Here is a 23,574-nt window from a genome sequence, read left to right as displayed (position 1 = left end):
AGATTTTACAGTATCCTTCCCCTGGAGTGGGGTGAGAATGGAGATTTCACAGTATCCTTCCCCTGGAGTGGGGAGGGAATGGAGATTTTGCAGTATCCTTCCCCTGGAGTGAAGAGGGAATGGAGATTTCGCAGTATCCTTCCCCTGGAGTGGGGAGGGAATGGAGATTTTGCAGTATCCTTCCCCTGGAGTGGGGAGGGAATGGAGATTTTGCAGTATCCTTCCCCTGGAGTGGGGAGGGAATGGAGATTTTGCAGTATCCTTCCCCTGGAGTGAAGAGGGAATGGAGATTTTGCAGTATCCTTCCCCTGGAGTGGGGAGGGAATGGGGATTTTGCTGTATCCTTCCCCTGCCATGCCCACCAAGCCATATGCACATAACTGGTAAAAAAAAAGAATTTCACCACTGGTCTTGTCTCTAAGAAGATGGGGTCAAATTAAATAATTCTGCCTTTTCTTTCTTATCTCTTACATTTTTGCCATCTTCCCAGAGCAGCTGGTAGATTATTGCTTTTTCTCTTCTTTTGATTTTGAACATAACGCACACAGCTTTTTCTCCAATAGCTTTAGCATCCTTCATAAAGCTTAGCTCATTTTGAGGTTTAGCCTTCTATAAAGCATTACAGAGTTATCTCTATCTCACATGTCCCCTTTCCATGGGACCTCTTGTTTGTGTGTGTTTTTTAAAATTGGTTTTGTTTTTGTGCAGTTGCATTCTCCTCATCTGCTGACTTTCAGTAGTTTTTAATTGTGGTTGTTGCTATTGTCTGTGATCATGCTTCTAATATCACATTTTTTAAAGGATCTCCAGCCCATCTTAGACAGGGGAATATTGGCTCAGTAGCTAAGACACTGAATTTGTCGATCAGAAGGTCAGCATTTCAGCGGTTCGAATCCCAATTCCACATAACAGAGTGAGCTCCCGTTACTTGTCCCAGCTTCTGCCAACCTAGCAGTTTGATTTATTACATTTATATGCTGTCCTTTTCCCCGAAGGGGACTCAGGGCGGGATTGATTGATTTATTACATTTATAGTTTGAAAGCATGTAAAAAAAATGCAAGTAGAAAAACAGGAACCACCTTTGGTGGGAAGGGAACAGCGTTCTGCGCGCCTTCGGCATTTAGTCATGCCAGCCACATGACCATAGAGACATGTTCGGACAGCGCTGGCTCTTCGGCTTTGAAATGTAGATGAGCACTGTCCCCTAGAGTTGGGAACGACTAGCACATATGTACGAAGGGAACCTTTACCTTTATCCATTTGAGATATTTTCTCATTTATCTTCTCCTGATCTGATATCCTATGAATCTTTCTTTGGGATGCAGATAGCTAGCACCTGTACCCCTCTCTTAGATAAATGAAACATTCTAGGAAATAGTCAAAAGGCAGAATATTATATTTCCCTCGATGAAAAATGGAGAAACATGTTCTTTAGGCAGGAAGCAGACTCACTTTTAACAGCCCCCATCCTCCTCAATGGCCCATGGCAGATGCCAGCACTTGAGAGATAAAGAGTTGGCTAGGTCTACTCATAAGCAAATACCCTCACCCAAGATCCAACAAGATAGGATTAGCCCTCAGCCCTGATAGGGAATTGCCCAAAGCTCCTTCATTATATCAACCAGCAAGATTCAACCAAGCCTGGGACTAAGACAAGCTATAAAGTTACCCCTGCATGGCCCCATGGGAGTCTGACAACCAATCAGAATACATTTCTTTCACAGGAACAGGAAGCTCCAAGCTGGGGCCCAAGAAAGGGTATTAATCAGAGGTGGGTCCCTACTAGTTTGGACTGGTTTGGCTGAGTAGGTAGTAACTCGGCTGGCCACGCCCCTGAACTGGTTCTATCGGCGGTGCCATAGCTGCCACCATCCTGTTTTTTTGCTTCTGCACATGTGCAGAAGCAATTTTTTTAGTGCGCATCAAGCGCATGTCCCTCAAAATGCATCCCTGAGTGAACTGACAGTAAGAGAAGCCTGAACCCACCCAGGTATAAATATCTATCATCCATCCATCCATCCATCCATCCATCCATCCATCCATCCATCCATCCATCCACCTATCTACCTATCTACCTATCTACCTATCTACCTATCTACCTATCTACCTATCTACCTATCTACCTATCTACCTATCTACCTATCTACCTATCTACCTATCTACCTATCTACCTATCTACCTATCTACCTATCTACCTACCTACCTACCTACCTACCTACCTACCTACCTACCTACCTACCTATCTATCTATCTATCTATCTATCTATCTATCTATCTATCTATCTATCTATCTATCTATCAATCATCTATCATCTATCTATCACAGTGTTTCTCAACCTTGGCCACTTGAAGATGTCTGAACTTCAACTCCCAGAATTCTGGGAGTTGAAGTCCAGACATCTTCAAGTGGCCAAGGTTGAGAAATACTGATCTATCATCTCTCTCTCTCCCTCTCCCTCTCTCCATCCCTCCCCCTCCCTCCCCTCTCTCCCCATGTGCTCAATTTTTTCCCCGCCCAGGATCTCAAACCATCTGGTCCTGTCCAACATTAAACCATGTTTCCAAACAGCCTCTATGTTTCCAGTGTCTTTCCCAACACTTGGAACTGAACCCAGATGGACATTTCTTCCAATAGGGGTTTATTTATATCGATTATAGATTATATCATCTTCCGCTGTAATTCTCACTCTTATCAAGGATTCCAGTATTGCATGATCTGTTTTCTCTGTGTATGCAAGTCTTGACTTTGTTCCAAGACTCTCCTTCTGCTTATTATTAAATCAAGGATGGTCCCCTTGTTCTTTCTTTCACTTTTGAAAGAAGCAATAAGAGATTTCCTAGCACCTTGGCAGAATTTGTTTCCCAACAGATGTCACGATGACTAAAGCTGCTCATCGCTACGACTACTTTCAAGCCTTTAGGTTTATCTTTTTTTTGTGGTGGTGGTGGGGGACACCCATTAGCTGTAACTTTTGCCAGCCTGGACACCAGAACAGTGTTGTTTTCATGCTTTCTTCCACTTTGTTGAACCCAGATGCTCTCAGCAGCAGCAGCAAGCCATTCCTTTGGATTGCTCTTCAAATGTGAATATTTTTAATCAGAAAATATCCACATCACTGCACTGATCAAAGGCACATCGCGGTACTGAAAAGCTTGCAACCCAAATGTTGACATCAAGGAGACAACAGGAGAAGGGGAGAGGAAGGAAGATGGAGACAAGAATGGGCGACAATGAAATATGTTCTTAATTTCTCCCTCCACCCCTCCCTCTCTCCCCCCTTCCCTCCCCTGTCTCCTCCCTCTCCTTCCCTCTCCCTCCCCCGCTTTCCCTCTCTATCTCTCTCCCTCTCTCCCCTTCCCTCTCCTGTCTTCCTCTCCTTCTTCCCCTCTCCCCCTTTGTTTCCCCCTCTCCGCCTCCCCCCTCTCCCCTTCCCTCTCCCTCCCTCTCTTATCCCTTCCCTCTCCCCGTCTTCCTCTCCCTCCTCCCCTCCCCCTCTCTCCCCCTTTGTCTCCCCCTCTTATCTCCTCCTCCCTCCCCTTCCATCTCCCTCCCTCTCTCTCACTCTCTCTCATTCCCTCTCCCTGTCTTCCCCTCCATCTCTCCCCTCTCCTCTCTCCCCTCCCCTCTCTCTGCCCCTCCCCCTGTCTCTTTCTCCCTCTCCCTTTCCTCCCCCTTTCTCCCTATCTCTCCTTCCCTCTCCCTGTCTTCTTCTACGTCTTCCCCGCTCCCCCTTTGTCTCCCTCTCTTCATCTCCGCCTTCCCCTCTCTCCCACTTTCCCCTTCCCTTTCCCACCCTCTCCCCTTCCCTCTCCCTCCCGCTGACCCTCTCTCTCCCCTGCCCTCTCACTGTCTTCCTCTCCCTCTTCCCCTCTCCCCTTTGTCTCCCCCTCTCCATCTCCCCCTCCCTCTCTTCCCCTCCCTCTCCCTCCTCTCTCCCCTTCCCTCTCCCTGTCTTTTCATATCTCCCTTCTGTCTCCCCCTCTCCCCTTCCCTCTCCTTGTCTCCCTCTCTTTCCCCTTTCCTCTTCCTCTCTCTCTTTCCCTCTCTCCCATCCCCTCCCTGTCTCCCTCTACCTGTCTTCCTCTCCCTCACCCCTCTCTGTCTCCCCCTCTCCCTCTCCCCTTCCCTCTCTCTGTCTCCCTCTCCTTCCCCTTGTCTCTTTGTACAGTTCATGGATGTGCTATGATTTGTTGGAAGAGAAATGTTATGCCATTGTTTGCTAGTGTAATTTCTGAGATGGGCCTTAGGGATTTGTCACCTGACAGTCTGTTGAGTTGCCTGAATTACAACTCGAGTAGAAGTAACTGAAAAAAAGTATGCATTTTCTTGTATACTCAGGAACTCTTCTTAATTGTAACATTAATCGGTTTTCCCCTTTGGCTTTTAAACACAGATTTTACATCTGTCCAGTTCCTTGACAAGGAAGCAGGGAATTAATTTTTATTTTTGGCAGGTATATATAGCTTTCCCAAAAGCGAGCCAGGGATATTTTGCTGCTGTAGGAACAGGACTAAGTACGTATCAACAGGCATTGAGATTTAATAACGCAGGTAGCAAATGGTTAATCATAAAATTTCCCACCAGTCTTTGGAGGAATATCAGTATGTTTATTTTTTTTCATCAATGGCATATAAGATAAGATCACTTTATTGTCATTTATTTACTGCGAGCGCACCAACCCATATAAAGTATGAAATACTGGGTTTATTGTTTTATATCATAAATTCCATTTCCGTTTTTATATTGAACGGTGTGTTTTCTTGGTGTCCAAAGTCTTAGCATATAAACACCATAAGTATATATGCGATAATACCAATTGTTATTGAAAAGTATACTATCTTCCACTGTGATATCAATTAAATAACCATCTAACAATGGTACAAAGCAGTCTTCAAGAGGAGTCCTGACGTTTAGGATGTGTGTGTGTGTTCTCTTCTAACTTTCCACCCATCCGCTCATCATTTTGCCATTATGAGACAGACAGAAAGAAAATAATCCTCTACCCTCCCTCTCCATATCTTCCCTGCCTCATTAATATTAGCCTTCCCTCCTTCCATTTGTTCAAACCTTCTGCGAAAGGGCCTCCTACTCTTGACCCATCCTTGAAAGGAAGATCTTCTTCACTTTAAGCGTCCACGTTTGTGTACATTCTCTGTAGAAATATCTTGCTCAGAATAGACTGCGCACATTATGAAATCCACATTGCTGCCTTTTCAGACTGCTGTGTGTGATATATACATCTTTGTGTGTATATTTGCCAGCCTTGAGCAATTTCAACCAAACTTGGTACAAAGATGACTTACTCTCTGGAGAAAAAATATTGTGGGGGTAAGGCTCCCCTAACACCCCTCGGGGTGTCTCTTCTGTTAAGATGCAGCCTGTTGTGCCTTTAACTGGCTTCTACTGTACTGCCGTAAAATGGATTCTACTGTACAGCGCAGTGGAGTTGCCATGGTAATGGCTTCACAGTACTCCACAAGGGGGATCCCTCTGGTAAGGGGGAAAACCCAACATTAGAAATTACGATTGGTGCTGATATTTTCCTTCTATAAATAAATACCTGGACAATGCTGAGTTATTAGCTGGTCCCAAATATTTGGAGAGAATCAGGTGGAAGGAGACTTCTTGGGTATTGGGTTCAAAAACCAGACAAGGGCAATAGAAGCACATTTTCTAGCTAGGAAAGACTATTTCTGCAAACTTCTAATATAACACCAGCCTAGTTGTGCTCCCCAGCTGCAAGCTTTCAGGAGGGCATAATTTAAAAACCAATCTTCCCTTTTAAAAGAGAACAGGAGGAGAAAAAGCTTCCCATGAAATCAGTTGCTGGCTATGGAGACAGTCTAGTGGAACAGAAGAGAGCTTCTTCTAAGCGTGCAAAACAGCCAGTTCAGTGACCTTCAGGGGAGAGGAATCTAATGTTGCTAGCAACAGAAAATACATTTGCAAACTAATTAAAACTCTGCATGCCTTTAAGGGACTCTCTTCATCAGACTATATCCAGCACCTGATATAGCTAGCAGGGGAAAGAGAAAGGGAGCAGGTGAAGTTTTTGATGGGAACAACTTTCTGACCAAGCGGCACAGGAAAATTATGGGTTCAATCACAAGCAAACCATGTAATGAAATTCTCCTTCTGCCCATAGTTATTTCCACCATGGAGCAACTGCAGAGACTGGGACCCAGGAGAAGATGCAGTTGCTTTAAAGAGTTGAAGACCAGTGACTATGGTGGACCGTTTTCCAAAGAACAGCAGAATGTTGTCTTTTAAGGACCCCCTAATCCCTCGCATCGGAGTGGAGTCGGGGCAAATGAAAGGAGCTCAGTGTTTACTGGCCAGATGCCCTTCCTGTCACCAATGCAGAGTTCACAGCTGATATGTACTCATTGTGCCGAGAGAGAGAAACACCTACTGCTATCTAGGATCAAACTCACAACCTACTGATTGTGAGATGAGAGCTTCACCTCTAAGCAGTGGTGGGTTTCAAAAAATTTTGGAACCTCTTCTGTAGGTGTGGCCTGCTTTCTAGGTCCACTGATGGAACCTCTTCTAACCGGTTCAGTAGATTTGATGAACCAGTTCTACTGAACCGGTGTGAACCAGTAGGAACCCATCTCTGCCTCTAGGCCACTGCTCCACTCATCCAAAAACAGCACAATGTCGTAGTTCCGTGATGGCGAACCTATGGCACGCATGCCAGAGGTGGCACACAGAGCCCTCTCTGTGGACATGTGTGCCATCACCAGCTGCTCTTCTAGTTTCCAGCACACACATACTGCTGGCCAGATGGTCTTCGTGGGCAACGTAGCATCAGAAAATGCCCAAAAAACGGGGCCATTTTGGGGGTCTTTTTCAGGCCATGTTTTGGGCTGTTTTCAGGCTGTTTTTCAGGCTCCTCTTGAGGCCATTTTCAGGCTGTTTTGGGGCCCCAAAACCAGCAGAAAAATAGGTGAAAAACAGCCTGAAAATGCCCCCCAAACAGCCTGACAACAGCCAAAAAACAGGTATGCGCACACCAGCCAGCTAGCCTTCGGGTTTCCAGTGCCCTGGCGCATGTGCATGCATGCACATTCTGGTATGGGCACTCAGTGCCGAAAAGGTTTGCCATCCCTGCCCTAGTTAATGCAACAACAACAACTATACAAACTAGCGAAATGCAACACAGGAGTGACTTAGATTATCTTTTATCCTCATCCAGATAAACTTGCAAGAATGCACAGCCTGAACTTATTACTTCTATGTTGGCATAATGATGGTTGGATGATGGTGGAAAGGGCCATCAATCACTAGCAAAGAAATGATTACAAAGAGAAAGAAAATTGCACTGGGCAAGAATGCTATACAGTAACTTAGATTTCGGCTGGATTTCCTCCCTTGTTATTAGTTTATAATCTCCATCCAAAGATGGATTGTTTACAACGTACAATGCAATAGCGGGTGACAAGAGAAGGAAATGGATCTACTTTGCTTTAAGCATATTAAAACCCACCCATCTGGATTGCTCAATTTGGAACTAAAATAAAGAAGGCAAGGCCCGCATTAGGTTGCATCCTGACACTTTAACGGTCAAGAAGGGAGTGTATTAATGCAGCACCTGGCCCGTCTGCTGAAGGTCCCATGCTTAAAGATGTGGAGACTCTAGAAAAAGTGCAGAGAAGAGCAACAAAGAGGATTAGAGGACTGGAGGCTGAAACATATGATGAAGAACGGTTGCAGGAACTGGGTAGGTCTGGTTCAATGAAAAGAAGGACTAGGGGTGACAGTAGCGCCTGTGGTGAGCATGCCTGCACAAAGCGAACTGGTAGCGAAGCGAACCGGTAGCAGACTTCACAGCACTTCACCCCTGCCTATAAGCCCAGTATAGGGCAACTTTTTATGTTCCTGCGATGTCGCTTGTAAACTTACAGCAAATCTATGCTTCTACTCAGCACTGGAAGGGCACCCTGAGACACATGATATGGACACATGAGTCACCTGCAGTTTATGCTGTGGAACTAAGAAACAGCATAATGGAAACCAGAGGGGAACAGATGTTCCCCAAGGACAGTAAACAATCAAGGGTTGCAAGCACGGAGGTTTTTTGTGAGGAGCAGATGGGCTATGTGTCACCCTTCTCTTATAGACATCCAAGAGGGACTCAAAAGGCTAAGGGTGACCTCCAGACTCTTAACGAGGTTGCTCTGAAACAGGCCTCTTGGCTTCAGACAAGGTGGATGACTCTGAAAGGCAGAGTGGAACGGATAAGCGGAATGCAGATGACCAGTGCTGGGACGTGAATAACTTAACAACTGGTTCTGTGGCTGGGTAGGCGTGGCAGCTTGGCCATGTGACTGGGTGGGGGATGTCACTCATCACACCCGGGCCCGCCTCCCAGCCATTCATTTCAAAGGCAAAGGTAAGATTCAGCTGGTTGGGGCAAATCCAGGCGGATTCTACTGGTTCAGACCGGTTCGGATGAACCGGTAGCTCCGACTGTCAGCTGGGAGGGAAGCAGTTCACTCCGACTTTCAGCTAGGCTCACCTGCTCACCTCTGTGCTATACTCACCTATATTCCCTCTTCTGAATCTGCACCTCAGCTGTTTTGGACCAGGAGCTGCAGTAGAAGGTAAGTTTCCAAACACACTGTGTGCAAGTGGAACGCACATTTGATGTGCACTCACTCAGTGAACCGGTTGTACCCATAGAATCCCACCCCCAGGATAATCCCACCATTGGCTGGCCGTGCCCCTGTCCATTTTGGGGTGTTTTTTTGGCCATTTTCAAGCTGTTTTGGGGGGCATTTCCAGGGCATTTTAGGCAGGTTTTCAGCCAGTTTTTGGCCCAAAAAAATGGCCCAAAAACTGCCCGAAAAAGAGGATAGTTAAGCGATACCCCCCACCCCCCAAATGGCACAAATAATTTCTGTTTCAAGAAGTCAACTCGGGGAGCTGCAGCACTGAAAGCGAGCTAAAGGCTTTTCCTCCTGCCAAGCTGAAATGCCCCCCACACATTATTGAGTTGGCAGAAAACTAGACTGGCATGAAATTGGCTGTTCACATTGCTGATCCTTATCGTGCCTCTATTGTCTTGGTTTCAAGTCACTGCGATCCTTTGACTTCCCTCTGAGATAAAAAGGGAGAAAGCCAAAGAGATTTTATGCACCTTGAGGCCACCCATGGCTGGTGTTGAAATGCGGGGAAAGGCATGGTTTTTTTTTTTTAAATGCCACAAGACCTAACAGAGACTTTAACTTGTTTAACTGGCTGGCTGGAAATGAGAGGAAAATTAATTCATGGGGACCATGACAGACCCCCCAAAAATATGGTCTAGGATGTGATTAGAACATAGAATAATAGGGTTGGAAGGGACCTTGGAACTCTTCCAGTCCAACCTCCTGCCCATGGTAGGAGATCCTAGACAAATGGCTGTCTAGCTTCATGATACCCTCTGGTGATGGAGCACCCACAACTTCTGGAGGTAAGTCGTTCCACTGATTAATTGTTATAATTGTCAGGAAATTTCTCCTTAGTTCTAAATTGCTTCTCTCCCTGATGAGTTTCCACCCATCGCTGCTTGTTCTACCCTCAGGTGCCTTGGAGAATAGTTTGACTCCCTCTTCTTTGGGGCAACCCCTGAGATATTGGAAGACTGCTATCATGTCTCCCCTAGTCCTTCTTCTCATCAAACTAGACATACCCAGTTCCTGCAACTGTTCTTCATTTGTTTTAGCCTTTAGTCCCCTAATCATCTTTGTTGCTCTTCTCTGCACTATTTCTAGAGTAACAACATCTTTTTTATAGTGTGGCGACCAAAACTGGATGCAGTACTCTAGGTGTGGTCTTATTAAGGCTTTCTAGAGGCTCATCATCTTTTTTTTAATCGTGGAGACCAAAACTGGATATACTATTCCAAATATGATCTCACCAAATCATTGTAAAGTGGTATTAACTTTGAACACCATCCAGTGAGTTATGTAGGACTGTTTTTCCTGGTCTCCTTCTCCTTCTCCTTCTCCTTCTCCTTCTCCTTCTCCTTCTCCTTCTCCTTCTCCTTCTCCTTCTCCTTCTCCTTCTCCTTCTCCTTCTCCTTCTCCTTCTCCTTCTCCTTCTCCTCCTCCTCCTCCTCCTCCTCCTCCTCCTCCTCCTCCTCCTCCTCCTCCTCCTCCTCTTCCTCTTCCTCCTCCTCCTCCTCCTCCTCCTCCTCCTCCTCCTCCTCCTCCTCCTCCTCCTCCTCCTCCTCCTCCTCCTCCTCCTCCTCCTCCTCCTCTTCTTCTTCTTCTTCTTCTTCTTCTTCTTCTTCTTCTTCTTCTTCTTCTTCTTCTTCCTATGCAAAAAAAAGCATCTTTGTTGTGTCCAGTGGATCTTCCTTGAGTCTCTCAACCCAATCAAGCAAACTTTCTCATTAGTTATAACTGGAAATATCTGGATACGTTTTTAACTGATGAAAATTGAACGCACAACTTAGCTCATGAAAGCATCGCATGGAATGAAACAAATTATGTAGCCACCTAGGGAGACAAAGATAGTTGGAAAGAAAGGACAGGGAAGATAAGACAAGATCAAAGAATCTGGAGGGGGACAAAATTTGCTCAAGGACCAAAGCTTAGCATGGCATGAAAATAATTGTAGCTGATCGCCTGAAAACCCTTGTGTTTTTTTTCCCCATGCAATTTCTTCTATCCTTTAATTCCAAGGCTTCCAACCTTGGCTAGCTGCTGCAATATTTTATCTGCCAGCTCTGGGCTTTCTCACTAGAGGTTGAAGAAGACATGATTAATAAGAAGAGAGTCCTGTTCACAGATGGTCCCTCTCAGTGAAGACAGCTGCAGACTCTTTAAAAGGATGAAGACGGAGCCTTGCAGTTTTAATTTTCTCATTCCTGTTTACTGATTTGGAAAGGAATTCATCCTCTCGCAGTAATTTACAACACCACTGCTCTTATTTAATCTTCCTACGAAATGTGCAACTGGGTTAAACATGTGCATTAGATTCCTTCTGACCCATATTTCTCTCCACGATTGGCTGCAAGGATTGAAGAATTCGTCTGGGAGGCTGCCATGAATATCGAGTGGACCTTATGAGGTGTCCATGCTCTTATCACCAAAGCTTTGCATGATATCCTTGTGCAAGTATCTTCTTTTGGATGGGATTTTGAAACAGGCCTGTTTCAGGTCACAGCCTGTTCCGCACAAAATCCTAAGACAATAATTCTCAATTTTTTCTTCATCTTTAAATACCTTTTGTAGCCACAGTTTATGGCCACAGACCCCCCCCCCCAAGACTTAACTCAAGATGTAAAGCTGCTAGATTACATCAAATATTTGTGAATATTGTGCCACCCCCTCCCCCCTATAGACCACAGGTTGAGAACAACTTCCCTAACGCATTGTGTTGGATTTGACTTAGCATATTGTCTGAAACTACCCATCACACATGTGTGCTAGACATTCCTGACTCTAGGGGGCAGTGCTCATCTCCGTTTCCAAGCTGAAGAACCAGTGCTGTCCAAAGACATTTCTGTGGTCATGTGGCCAGCATGCCTAAATGCTGAAGGTGCACAGAGCGCTGTTCCCTTCCCACCAAAGGTGGCTCCTATTTTTCTACTTGCATTTTTACATGCTTTTCAACTGCTAGGTTGGCAGAAGCTGGGACAAATAACGGGAGCTCACTCTGTTAAGTGGCGCTAGGGATTCGAACTGCTGAACTGCCGACCATTCTGATCAACAAGCTCAGCGTCTTAGCCACTGAGCCACCACGTCCCGATTCATCTGAAGCAGTGGTGAAATGCAAATATTTATTCTAAAAATTCTGTGGGCACGGCTTGGTGGGCATGGCAGGGGAAGAATACTACAAAACCTCCATTCCCACCCTACTCTGGGGCCAGCCAGAAGTGGTATTTGCCGGTTCTCCAAACTACTCAAAATTTCCGCTACTGGTTCTCAGCATGTTAGCCACTGCCTCACCACGTTCCTTTTGAAGCGGTATATACATCTAAATGCTATTGCTATCAGTGACGTGCGGTCAGCTTTATGGCTGGTGAGGCACTTTTTAGACTTGTGGACTTCAACTCCCAGAATTCCACAGCCAGGCATGCTCAGTTCCGATTTAAAGCAACAGCATTTCTCCCCCTTGCAAAATAAGTTTTCCCATTTTTTTTCTTCTCCCTCCCCCTCCTTCCTCCGTCTCTCCCTCCATCCCCCCTCTCTCAAACAGACCCAGGCACACAGAGAAATTGGATCCCTCTCTCACTCACACACTCATTCTCAAACAAACACAAACACAGAAGTTGGATTGGGTATATTTTCCAAAGGCTTGAAAGCAGCTTCTCTACCATACCCCCCCTTCCCCTGCTGCCTTCCGATCAAACTTTTTGAATTCCTCCCCTCTCCCCACACACGCACCTTTTCCAGCTGTTTCAGAGATGATTTCAACTCTGCTTCTGCCTGCCCTGCCCTCATGAAAGGCCAAAGCTCTGAGTCAGACTGAGCTAGTTGCTCCCAGGGAACTCTAAAAAGCCTCTAAAAATGCCCTCTACAGGAGGTGAGAGAACACGTGCCTCCTTTGCATATGAATTTTTTTGCTTGTTAACCCTTGCTTAACTCTTAAAAGATGAAAAATTGCTTATGCACAGGAGGCGCCTATTTCTCTGGCCTCCTCCTATAGTTAACACTAAGCACTGTTCCAAGTCACTGTGAATCTGGTATATATATATATATATATATATATATATATATATATATATATATATATATATATATATATATATATATATATATATATATATATATATATATATATATATATATATATATATATATATATATATATATATATATATATATGGTATTTGGGTATATATATATAAAGGGATGAATTTGCTTTCGGTTTCTAAGCCCAATTTCTCAGCAAGGTTTCCTTTTGCGGGGAGCGAAGAGCAATAATTCAATCCTGCATACTAATGTAATCTTATTATTGCAAATAAGCCAGTCTGACAGATACTTTTAAGAAGAGATGTGGATTTTGAAAAGCTCTTGATGGCACTGTCAGTAATTAGAAAGTAATTGATGTAATTGAGAGCCCAAGGCCTTTTTGTTAAACTTATCTGCATATTTTTAACACTTTATTAAATCTTTGTTTGTAGTAGTTTTCCCACTCCCTGCCATCATGTCCCTATTTTGTGCATTATCTAGCTACTGTTTGCTCCCAGCTAGAGATAAATTCGAACTAATCATGGCTCTCTTTGCAGTTTGCCACATACCTTCTAAGAAAAATCACCAGGTGTCAAATATTTCATTGCTGCCTCTAAGAACAAGGACTGAAAAGGACAGTGAACAAATTTATGTCCAAACTGACTTTCCATTTGGTTGAACTTATAATCACAGTCTTTCTGCTTTACTCTTTCTTCTGTGCACGACTTCCAAAGCCTTATTCAGGTGTTGTTTAATGCTGTTGGTATTTTATGGAGATTTTATATATATATATGTGTGTGTGTGTGTATGTATATATATATATATATATATATATATATATATATATATATATATATATATATATATATATATATATATATATATATATATATATACACATATACATGTGTATGTGTATGTGTATGTGTATGTGTATGTGTATGTGTATGTATATGTATATGTATATGTGTATATATATATATATATATATATATATATATATATATATATATATATATATATATATATATAAATATATGTTTTTTTATTTGTGCTGATAAATAAATAAAGGGAGACTAGTATAGATCTATTTCAAGCTATTTAGCTCTCATCAGCTAGCCATACCCTTACTGGGATTTGAACCTGGGCTATATATTAAAAAAAATGAAAATAAAGGTAGGGAAGAGGGGAAGAGAAAGAAGGGGAAGAGAGAAACGTGGAATAATGGGACAAAAAGGGGGAAAGAAAGCATCAACTTTCAACTCTTTTCAGCTCACTCAAATAAAGATAATAACATTACGCCCTCATGTTGTTGTTTTTTTCATTTTTGCATGGTTGGTATATAGCAGCCATACCTAACCTTTTTGTTCTTGGGTGCCAAAAATGCAAGCATCCATAATGCAAAGCGTGCCCCCACATGCACATGCATGCACAACCCTCCCCACACTTACTTTTAACTATCTTGAGTAAAATAACAATAACATTTAGACTTATATACCGTTTCATAGAGCTTTTACAGCCCTCTCTAAGCAGCTTACAGAATCAGCCTATTGCCCATCCCACAACAACCTGGGTCCTCATTTTACCCACCTCGGAAGGCTGAGTCAACTTTGATCCTGGTGAGGATCGAACTGCTGGACTGTAGCTAGCAATCAGCTGAAGTAGCCTGCAATACTGCACTCTAACCACTGCGCCACCTTAGCTCACAAAATCTAGATGTGGAGAAACAAAATGAGATGTATTCTTTTCTTTGACGCATATGATTTGGCCATTTCTGCTACTGGTTGTTCATTAGTTTTTCTAGCCATTCTTCCATTGTTTTCCATACTGAGCCATGGGGGTGCAGTGGTTAGAATGCAGTATTGAAAACTAATTCTGCTGACTGCCAGCAGTTCGATCCTGATCGGCTCAAGGTTGACTTGGCCTTCCATCCTTCTGAGGTCAATAAAATGAGGACCTGGGGTGTTGGGGGCAAGATGCTGACTCTGTAAATTGCTTAGAATGGGCTGCAAAGCACTATGAAGTGGTATATAAGTCTAAGTCCTATTGTGGAATTAGTGTATCTTTTCATTTTTACCTGGAAAACATTCTCACCATAGTCAACAGCAAACACAACAACAAATTTTCAGGTTTTTTTCTCCAGGTCTCTGTCTTTAAATGCTATTCCACAGATATTTTTCAGTTTCTGGAGCATCCTAAAATTCTCCTCACCATAAGTCACATAACACTATGGTTCAGTTGCTATATTCTTCTGAACGTTTCAGCTTCATTGATAATTTTCTAAACATTAACCACAACAATTTAGCCATCATTGTGCCAAAAGTAACACTAAAGCCAACACTGGATCTCTCTCTCACTTCGGTGGTGGCTCGGTGATGCTATAGCTTCTTCTATTCACACCCCAACCCTGCTTTCCCCCCCATAATTATTCTTTTTTTCCTAATTTTTAAAGGACCACCTAATCAGTGAACATGCTGGGAAGGACTTCAGGTGATTTTTGAAAAGATGTAATCTGGGGAGGAAAGCTATGGCAAATCTAGACAGCATACTAAAAAGCAGAGTCATCACCCTGCCAACAAAAGTGCTGGATAGATATGGGATGGACTCTTACAATGAATAAGAAAGGCTGAGCGCCAAAGAATGGAGGCCTTTGAACTCTGGTGCTGGAGAAGACTCCTGCGAGTCCCTTGGACTGCAAGGCGATCCAACCAGTCAGTCCTAGAGGAGATCAACCCTAATTGCTCTTTAGAAGGCCAGATCCTGAAGAGGAAACTCAAATACTTTGGCCACCTAATGAGAAGGAAGGACTCACTGGAGAAGAAACTCATGCTGGGAAAGATGGAGAGTAAAAGAAGAAGGGGAAGACAGAGAAGGAGGTGGCTGGATGGAGTCACCGAAGCAATAGGTGTGAGCTTAAATGGACTCCAGAGGATGGTAGAGGACAGGAAGGCCTGGCGGAATGTTGTCCATGGGGTCACGATGGGTCGGACACGACTTCGCAACTAACAACAACAACAATTCCATCTAGCTGTCTGTTGGCTCTCTGTCACAGACTAACAAAATCATTTAATAGGGAAACATTTATAATGTGAATCTGTCTCATTCGTTAGTCAAATTTGTATTTCCGTTCCCTGATGCCTTATTTTGGAATGGGGAAGTTGGGAGAATGATGTTTCTGCACTCTAATTGCTTAGGCATTATGTGTGATTTGCATGATACTTTTCTGTTCCTTTGTTTAAGTAGGTTTTGGATTGGGAATCCAATGCGAAACTTTAGAGCAAGGATCCAAAAGCAAATAAAGCTTGCATTATATAATATATGCGATAGGGGATTATCATTTTACAACAGGGTCCGTTTGGCATATTAATCGCTACTGGAGTCCCTAATAACAGCAATTGATATTATTTCAGCCACAAAAGGAAGGGCTGAGAATTGTGCTCTTCAATTGCGTGGTTTGTTTTGCTAATCTGCATAGCACAGGCTGTTTCTGTGTCCTTTTTTGATTTTTACAATGAAAACAAAGCAGTAAGGTAACGAACATTGCTTCTTCTTCTTCTTCTTCTTCTTCTTCTTCTTCTTCTTCTTCTTCTTCTTCTTCTTCTTCTTCTTCTTCTTCTTCTTCTTCTTCTTCTTCTTCTTCTTCTTCTTCTTTGCAAATTTAGGACACTTGTAGAAAACCAATAGCCAATCAAAGGTTTCCCTTCTTGGCCAATCAGCAGTTTTTCTCTTCTCATATCCTCTCTTTCATGCTGAAACCCAAATCCCCCTGTATCCCTCACTATTCAATCTGAAAGAGTTTAAGAATGTATTTTAGGAGCTTGTCAAAAGCCATTGAAGTCCCTATCCTTTGTAATGCGATTCCTTTTCTTGAAAGAAATATGCATCTGAGTTCAGTTCCAAGTGGGGAGAAAGATCCTGGAAACATGGACACTGCATGAAAAGATGGTTTAATGGTGGACAGGACCACGTAGTTTTGACGTCCTGGGCGGGGGGGGGGGGCAGGGGAGGAAAGAGATGCTGAGGTTTTATGCCCTCTCTGGGCTTTTGAATTTGAGCTTGAATTCTGATTGGTTGTCCAACTCCCATGACTCTCCTGCACCACAGTGGAGGGTTTTGCTTTCCTTGAGTCTCCGGGAGGGTGAAAACAGCCTCCTCAGGCTCTGGAGACGCTCTGGAGGCCAGAAACAGGCTCATTTCCAGCCTTCTTGAACTTCTTGTAGGCCCCATTTTTCAATGAGCCTCCACATGCGCCCTACACTTACTTGCAACCAAAAGGGGCTGCATGGGGACTCCTGGGAGGGGTGGGAGGGGCAGGCAGGGTGGGCAGGGCCAGCCAGGAGTGGGATTTCTCCGGGGGGGTGTGTGTTTCTCCAAACTGTATGGAATCTTAGCTAGAGGTTCTCCTGAACCCTCCCAAACCCCCAGCAGCCCGCCCCTGCTTCCAACCAAAACAAAAATGATATCTTCAGCCTGCCATTGTGATAGGTGTCAGGCCTGCAGTCATATTCCTTTTACGATCTTTGGCCTGCCACACTCTTTCTCTTTCTTTACTATGCTGTTTCATTAGTGGGGAATTGGGAAGGGGGAATAGTAAGGTGTAGAATGTGTTGTTTTCAAAATAAATAAAAAATTCCTTTCTAGAAAGCCAAGGTCATTCTTTGTCTCAGCACCTCTGCACCTGACCGGAACTAGATGGGTGGGAATGCCAGCGTGGCAGTGGAAGATTGGACCATGTGACGGATTTGTGTGTGGGGGGCAAGATATTGAACTTTAAACTGGGTGGGAACCCCAGGAAGCTTTCAGATTTGGGTTTTCTACAGATGTACCAACATGCCTCTCTTAATAAATTGGAACTTTGAGGAAAGATCTGCCTTTGGACTCTGATTAAATTTTGGATGATATTTGGAATGCTGACGATAGGATTGCCCACTTTGGAAATTGAAATGGGAGATAGCTAGGATTGGAAATTCAGAAACTGAAATCCTTGAGAAATTTTCAACCCAAGAGCTGGTTGAAGAAACATCCACTGAATTTTGAAGGATTCCTTCTTGCATTCAACTTCCTTGTCAAACGGAGTCCCTTATACAAAGGAACAGAATTTTAGAACAACAGCCAAACTGTAAATAGAAATATGTTTCTTATCACTAACAGTCAATCACATATTGTACCATCTGGTCTTTGTCTATTAAAAGTTCTTGCCTCTTCCCCATACCCCCCACAAAAAGAAACACCTCTAAAATTAATTATTGTTTCCACCAGTATCAACGGTTATGTCTGCCTTTTTTCGCCATACCTTAGTAACTTTTTGGATCAGCCATATATGATTATCCAGGTGTATTGGTGAAGAAAACAATTAATTAAATTAGTTGGGAATTTGAGAAAAATATTATTTGCACCACCATTTTGTGGGGAGACTGTTTGGATGTGAAATAATATGCAATAACATATTGCACACATTTTAATGGGCAATATTCCATTTACTGGAATGATATAGCTCATGTTCAGTGTTACATCCAATTTAGATTTTATCCTTCTGGCTTTGTGTTGAATCTATATTTTATCAACAAAGAAATAAAGGGAGACTAATATAGATCTATTTTAAACTATTTAGTTCTCATCAGCTAGCTATACCCTTTTGGAATTCGAACCTGGGCTACTTGCATATTAGGTAGATGTATTAACCTCTAAGCCACGGGCTGTCCTTGCTTTGTCAGCTATGCCAGGGTAGAGAAACAGTGTGTCATGAAAGTGGCTGCCTGCGAAGGCTCCTGGATTGGGGCTGGAAGGTGAAAGCGGAAGCAATATGCTTCGTCCCATAATTGAGTAGACCAGGTTACCCTGATGGACTGCTTCCATCAGGATAAAAAAACCACTTAATCTCTCCTCTGGTATAGCCAACAAAGCAAGGAGAGCCCATGGCTTAGAGGTTAATATATCTACCTAATATGCAAATAGCCTGGGTTTGAATCCCAGAAGGGTGTGACTAGCTGATGAGAGCTAAACAGCTTGAAATAATTCTATACTAGTCTGCCTTTATTTATTTTTTTGTCGGTAAACATAAATTCAACACCAAAAATAATTTGTCACGAAAGTGACTGCCTGTGAAGGCTCCTGGACTGGGGTTGAAAGACGATGTTCTGACCTAGGCTTCCCCAAAAAGCACAAAGCAGATTCCCGGCAAAACCCCTTTTATTAAATGAAGTCCTCTCATTCACATTCAGCAAAGGCCTGGTAAACAGTCTTTCAAAGGTGGGTTTATGACCACAGACCTTATCTAGTTTGGAAAGCTGCCATGTAAATATTTTCCAAATGCAGTGCTATGCAAGAAAAGACTTGGCATAGAGTTTCTGAGGTTCATGGACAGATCTTGACACTCCTGAAATGAATGAATGAACGAACAAACAAATTGTTTCCTGCAAAAGCCCACTCCCCTTTCAATCCTCTTTTAATTCTTATGGGAGGGGCCATTCACCATCCACCTGTGGCTTTACTCCCAAGTCGACCCTGAATTCTTAGCTGTTCTTTTCTTCTGGCAGTTCTGTGTATGCGCACACTGGGAACAGGCTCCAGCTGTTCCTCTGCCTCACTGCTGTCTTATTCCATAGGCAACTGAGAACTGCCAGATGGCCTTGGCCCCATCTCTGCCTCCAATGCAGAGCCCTCGTCCGAGCCTTCCCCAGCCTACAGGACTGACCCATGTTCCTCCACAACCGCCTCCCTGTCTGACTCTGCTGCCAGCTCCACTGGCCGCTGGCAGGCCACAACAGGCGAAGCAGTATGCTCAGCCCCATAATTGGCCTGATAGACCGGTCCCACCAGGTTGCATCTACAACAGCAATTTCACTACTACGTCTTCTTTTAGTCCTGAGTGGTTCTTTTTCATTGGCATGACTATAGAGTTAGGATACCTTCCTTTCCTTCCTCTTCTATTTTCATAGAGTGAAGAACAAGCTGAAGTGACTGGCTTCAAGAGACTGGAGCGTCTGCTCTTGGTTTCTTCTTCTTCTTCTTCTCTCTCTCTCTCTTCTAATGAAGTGATACGTTTCTCTAGGATTCAGATCTTGAAAGTGTTTTCATTCAAAGTGAAGTTCTGGCAGGGATTATCTGCAGGAGCAGAAGATGGGACTAGCTTAGTCTTTCCCTCCCCTTGACTGATCATCGCAATTGGGCAATTCTGAAAGAGTCCTCTATTATCCAAATCAATGCTGGATCACAAGGAGTTACTGGTATAAATTGAGTCTCAGAATGGGGAACTTGGAAGGGGTCAGAAGGGCAATTTAAACCAATCTTTTACGATGCATGGGATAATCAGTTAAACCATCCATCTGGGATGGCTGAAAACCAGAGGTGGGTTGCTCTGGGTAGAGCCCAGTATGACCCGGAGTGGCCCGGAGCAGCTACAATTACGGTGGCTCTTTTGGCCCGCCCGCCTGCCACTCGTGCTCTATACCTGTTTTTATGGCAAACGGCAAAATGAGCATGTGCACACAGCATGTGGTGCCTGTGCGAGCCTCAACAATCAGCTGGTTGTCTCAGGGGTGGTAGATTGCGCTCGTGAGCACAGCGCAAGTCAGGCACGTGCGTGAACAGAACATGCGAGCGCGTGATCGGCATAGTGGTAGTGACAGTAAGAGTAGCCCACCATTGCTTAAAACCCTCACAGGTAGAGAGCTTGCACTCTCTGTGATGAGATGGATGGTTTCACTGCTGGTCAGCTGCTACCATAAGGACATTTTTTTTTACATTTAAATGAACAAAAGGTTTCTGTTTATTTCCTATAAGCTGACAACCCACCGTTGCCCTGGTATTTATTTATCCTAATCCTGTATCAGACAGGAAAAGCCCTGATTTCGGCGACAATTAAATTAGTTACAAATGTTTTCCCCTGTGCCCCCAGAAGCGTCAAGGAAAGTGATAACACCTTGTTGTTTTGCTAGCTGATCCTTGATCATTTGGTATGCTTAATAATAAAAAGCCTGGTTGAAAATGTCTGGACCAAATGTAATTTCTAATGTTGGATTTTCCCCCTTACCAGAGGGAGCCCCCTTGCGGAGTACTGTGAAGCCGTTACCATGGCAACTCCACTGCACTGTAGAGTAGAAGCCATTTTACGGTAGTACAGTAGAAGCCATTTCAAGGCACAACAGGCTGTATCTTAACAGAACAGAACTCCCTGAGGAGTGTTAGGGGTGTCTTACCCCCAAGGGAATTTGTTTCCAGAGAGTAAGTCATCTGTGTACCAAGTTTGGTTGATATTGTGTGAGGTGTTCCAGAGTTATACGGGAACACACACACACACACACACACACACACACACAGAGGGAGGGAGGGAGAGGGAGGCAAATGGAGGGAGGGGAGAGAGAGAGAGAGAGAGAGAGAGAGAGAGAGAGAGAGAGAGAGAGAGAGAGAGAGAGAGAGAGAGAGATTGTTTTCCCACAAGGGCAGGGTCCACATTTTGGGAAGTAACTAAATATTGATATATTGGTTGTGATTGCAATTAACCCACTGGCTTGTCACTCAACCTTTACATCATGAACTGAGAGAGTGATTGGCCCAAAGTCACCCAGTTGCCTCTCATACCTAAGCTGGGACTAGAACTTCCAGTCTCCTGGTGATTGATCCAAAGTGATCCAGACAGATTTCATGCCTTAAGGTGGGACTAGAACTCACTATCTCCTAGACTCAGTTCTCGTCATAAGTTTAGGACTACCTGTTGTAACTCTGCAGAAAAAATTTTTTTTTTAACTTCCAACAATAAAATACTCAAAGACAGAAAACCCCAGATCTTTTAATGTCAAGCTTGTTTGGGTTATTATTAAAAATAATAATTTTGGCTGTGTCAGTGTGGTTCTGGAAGTCACACTATGGATGTGTGCGAGAAACACCTAAGCCAGTGTTTCTCAACCTTGGCAACTTGAAGATGTCCGGACTTCAACTCCCAGAATTCCCCAGCCAGCGACTGGGGAATTCTGGGAGTTGAAGTCCGGACATCTTCAAGTTGCCAAGGTTGAGAAATACTGACCTAAGCTATAGAAATATAGTAGATAAAATCTTTTTTCCCCCCCTTTAAGGAAAGGGAGGATAAGTGTATTCTTCGGTAAGTTGGAATCTTCAGGGGGCAGAAAGCAAAGTGGAGGCTTGAAAGCATTTAAACACTTCGCTTTTTTTTTAAAAAAAAAGTTTTTTTTTTGCACAATGCATTTTCAGCCTAGAGTGATGCTTCAAAGCAAAGTTTCCCCCCTTTTTTCCCCTTTTCTTTCTCCACTGCCCCCTCCCCCTTTCGCTTGAAGAGTTAAAAGGCAGGTAGGGGAGCTCTCATCAAAAATAAAAAAAACCTAATAATGTGGTATTGAACTGGTCCTTTGACAGCTAATCCTTCAAACATGATTCTGCTTGGAGAAAAAGCTGTGAAAAGGGTGGGGGGAAGGAATTGCACAAAATTCATATATTTTTTTTTCCTTCTGGTTTGGTGGCAGGAGGGAAGAAATTCTCAGTTTGCATTTTTTTAAAAATCCTCAGGACCAAATTGAGATATATATATAGATTTGTCGAGCGGCCGCCTGGGCCTCCCCGTCTCCCTTCATTAGACACTATAGATTGGACGCCTACGCCTCGGCGGACGCTGCCTTCGGCAGGAGGGTCCTTCAGGGCGTCCTAGACACGCAAGGGGGCTCAGGCCCGTCCATTCCCTCCCAGGACAAATATAACAAAGGCAACAGTAAAAATATTGGGTTTCTGTCTGGATGGACTCTTGTGACGAGCCTAATGACAGAGAGTGGAAGTGTGACCTTCCTCCCACACTTGGGCATACCAGGGGTTGTGACTTTAAGTATATACCTCCCACCCTGGCTGGCTGATAAAAGGAGTCGTTCTCTGTAGCTCAAATGGTTAACTCCCTGCCTGGGAGGCAATAGAGCACAGGTTCGAATCCCAGTAAGGATATGGCTAGCTGATGAGAGCTAAATAGCTTGAAATAGATCTATACTAGTCTTCCTTTATTTATTTATCAGCACAAATAAAACACAAATATAACAAAGGCAACAGTAAAAATATTGGGTTTCTGTCTGGATGGACTCTTGTGACGAGCCTAATGACAGAGAGTGGAAGTGTGACCTTCCTCCCACACTTGGGCATACCAGGGGTTGTGACTTTAAGTATATACCTCCCACCCTGGCTGGCTGATAAAAGGAGTCGTTCTCTGTAGCTCAAATGGTTAACTCCTTGCCTGGGAGGCAATAGAGCACAGGTTCGAATCCCAGTAAGGATATGGCTAGCTGATGAGAGCTAAATAGCTTGAAATAGATCTATACTAGTCTTCCTTTATTTATTTATCAGCACAAATAAAAAAAAAAAACACAAATATAACAAAGGCAACAGTAAAAATATTGGGTTTCTGTCTGGATGGACTCTTGTGACGAGCCTAATGACAGAGAGTGGAAGTGTGACCTTCCTCCCACACTTGGGCATACCAGGGGTTGTGACTTTAAGTATATACCTCCCACCCTGGCTGGCTGATAAAAGGAGTCGTTCTCTGTAGCTCAAATGGTTAACTCCTTGCCTGGGAGGCAATAGAGCACAGGTTCGAATCCCAGTAAGGATATGGCTAGCTGATGAGAGCTAAATAGCTTGAAATAGATCTATACTAGTCTTCCTTTATTTATTTATCAGCACAAATAAAAAAATAAAAAAAAACACAAATATAACAAAGGCAACAGTAAAAATATTGGGTTTCTGTCTGGATGGACTCTTGTGACGAGCCTAATGACAGAGAGTGGAAGTGTGACCTTCCTCCCACACTTGGGCATACCAGGGGTTGTGACTTTAAGTATATACCTCCCACCCTGGCTGGCTGATAAAAGGAGTCGTTCTCTGTAGCTCAAATGGTTAACTCCTTGCCTGGGAGG

The sequence above is a fragment of the Thamnophis sirtalis genome, unplaced genomic scaffold (assembly GCF_051295495.1).
Source record: "Thamnophis sirtalis isolate CommonGarterSnake01/CBP01778 unplaced genomic scaffold, rThaSir2_p1.2 scaffold_2, whole genome shotgun sequence".
Taxonomy (NCBI): Eukaryota; Metazoa; Chordata; class Lepidosauria; order Squamata; family Natricidae; genus Thamnophis; species Thamnophis sirtalis.
This window is presented reverse-complemented; position numbering follows the sequence as displayed.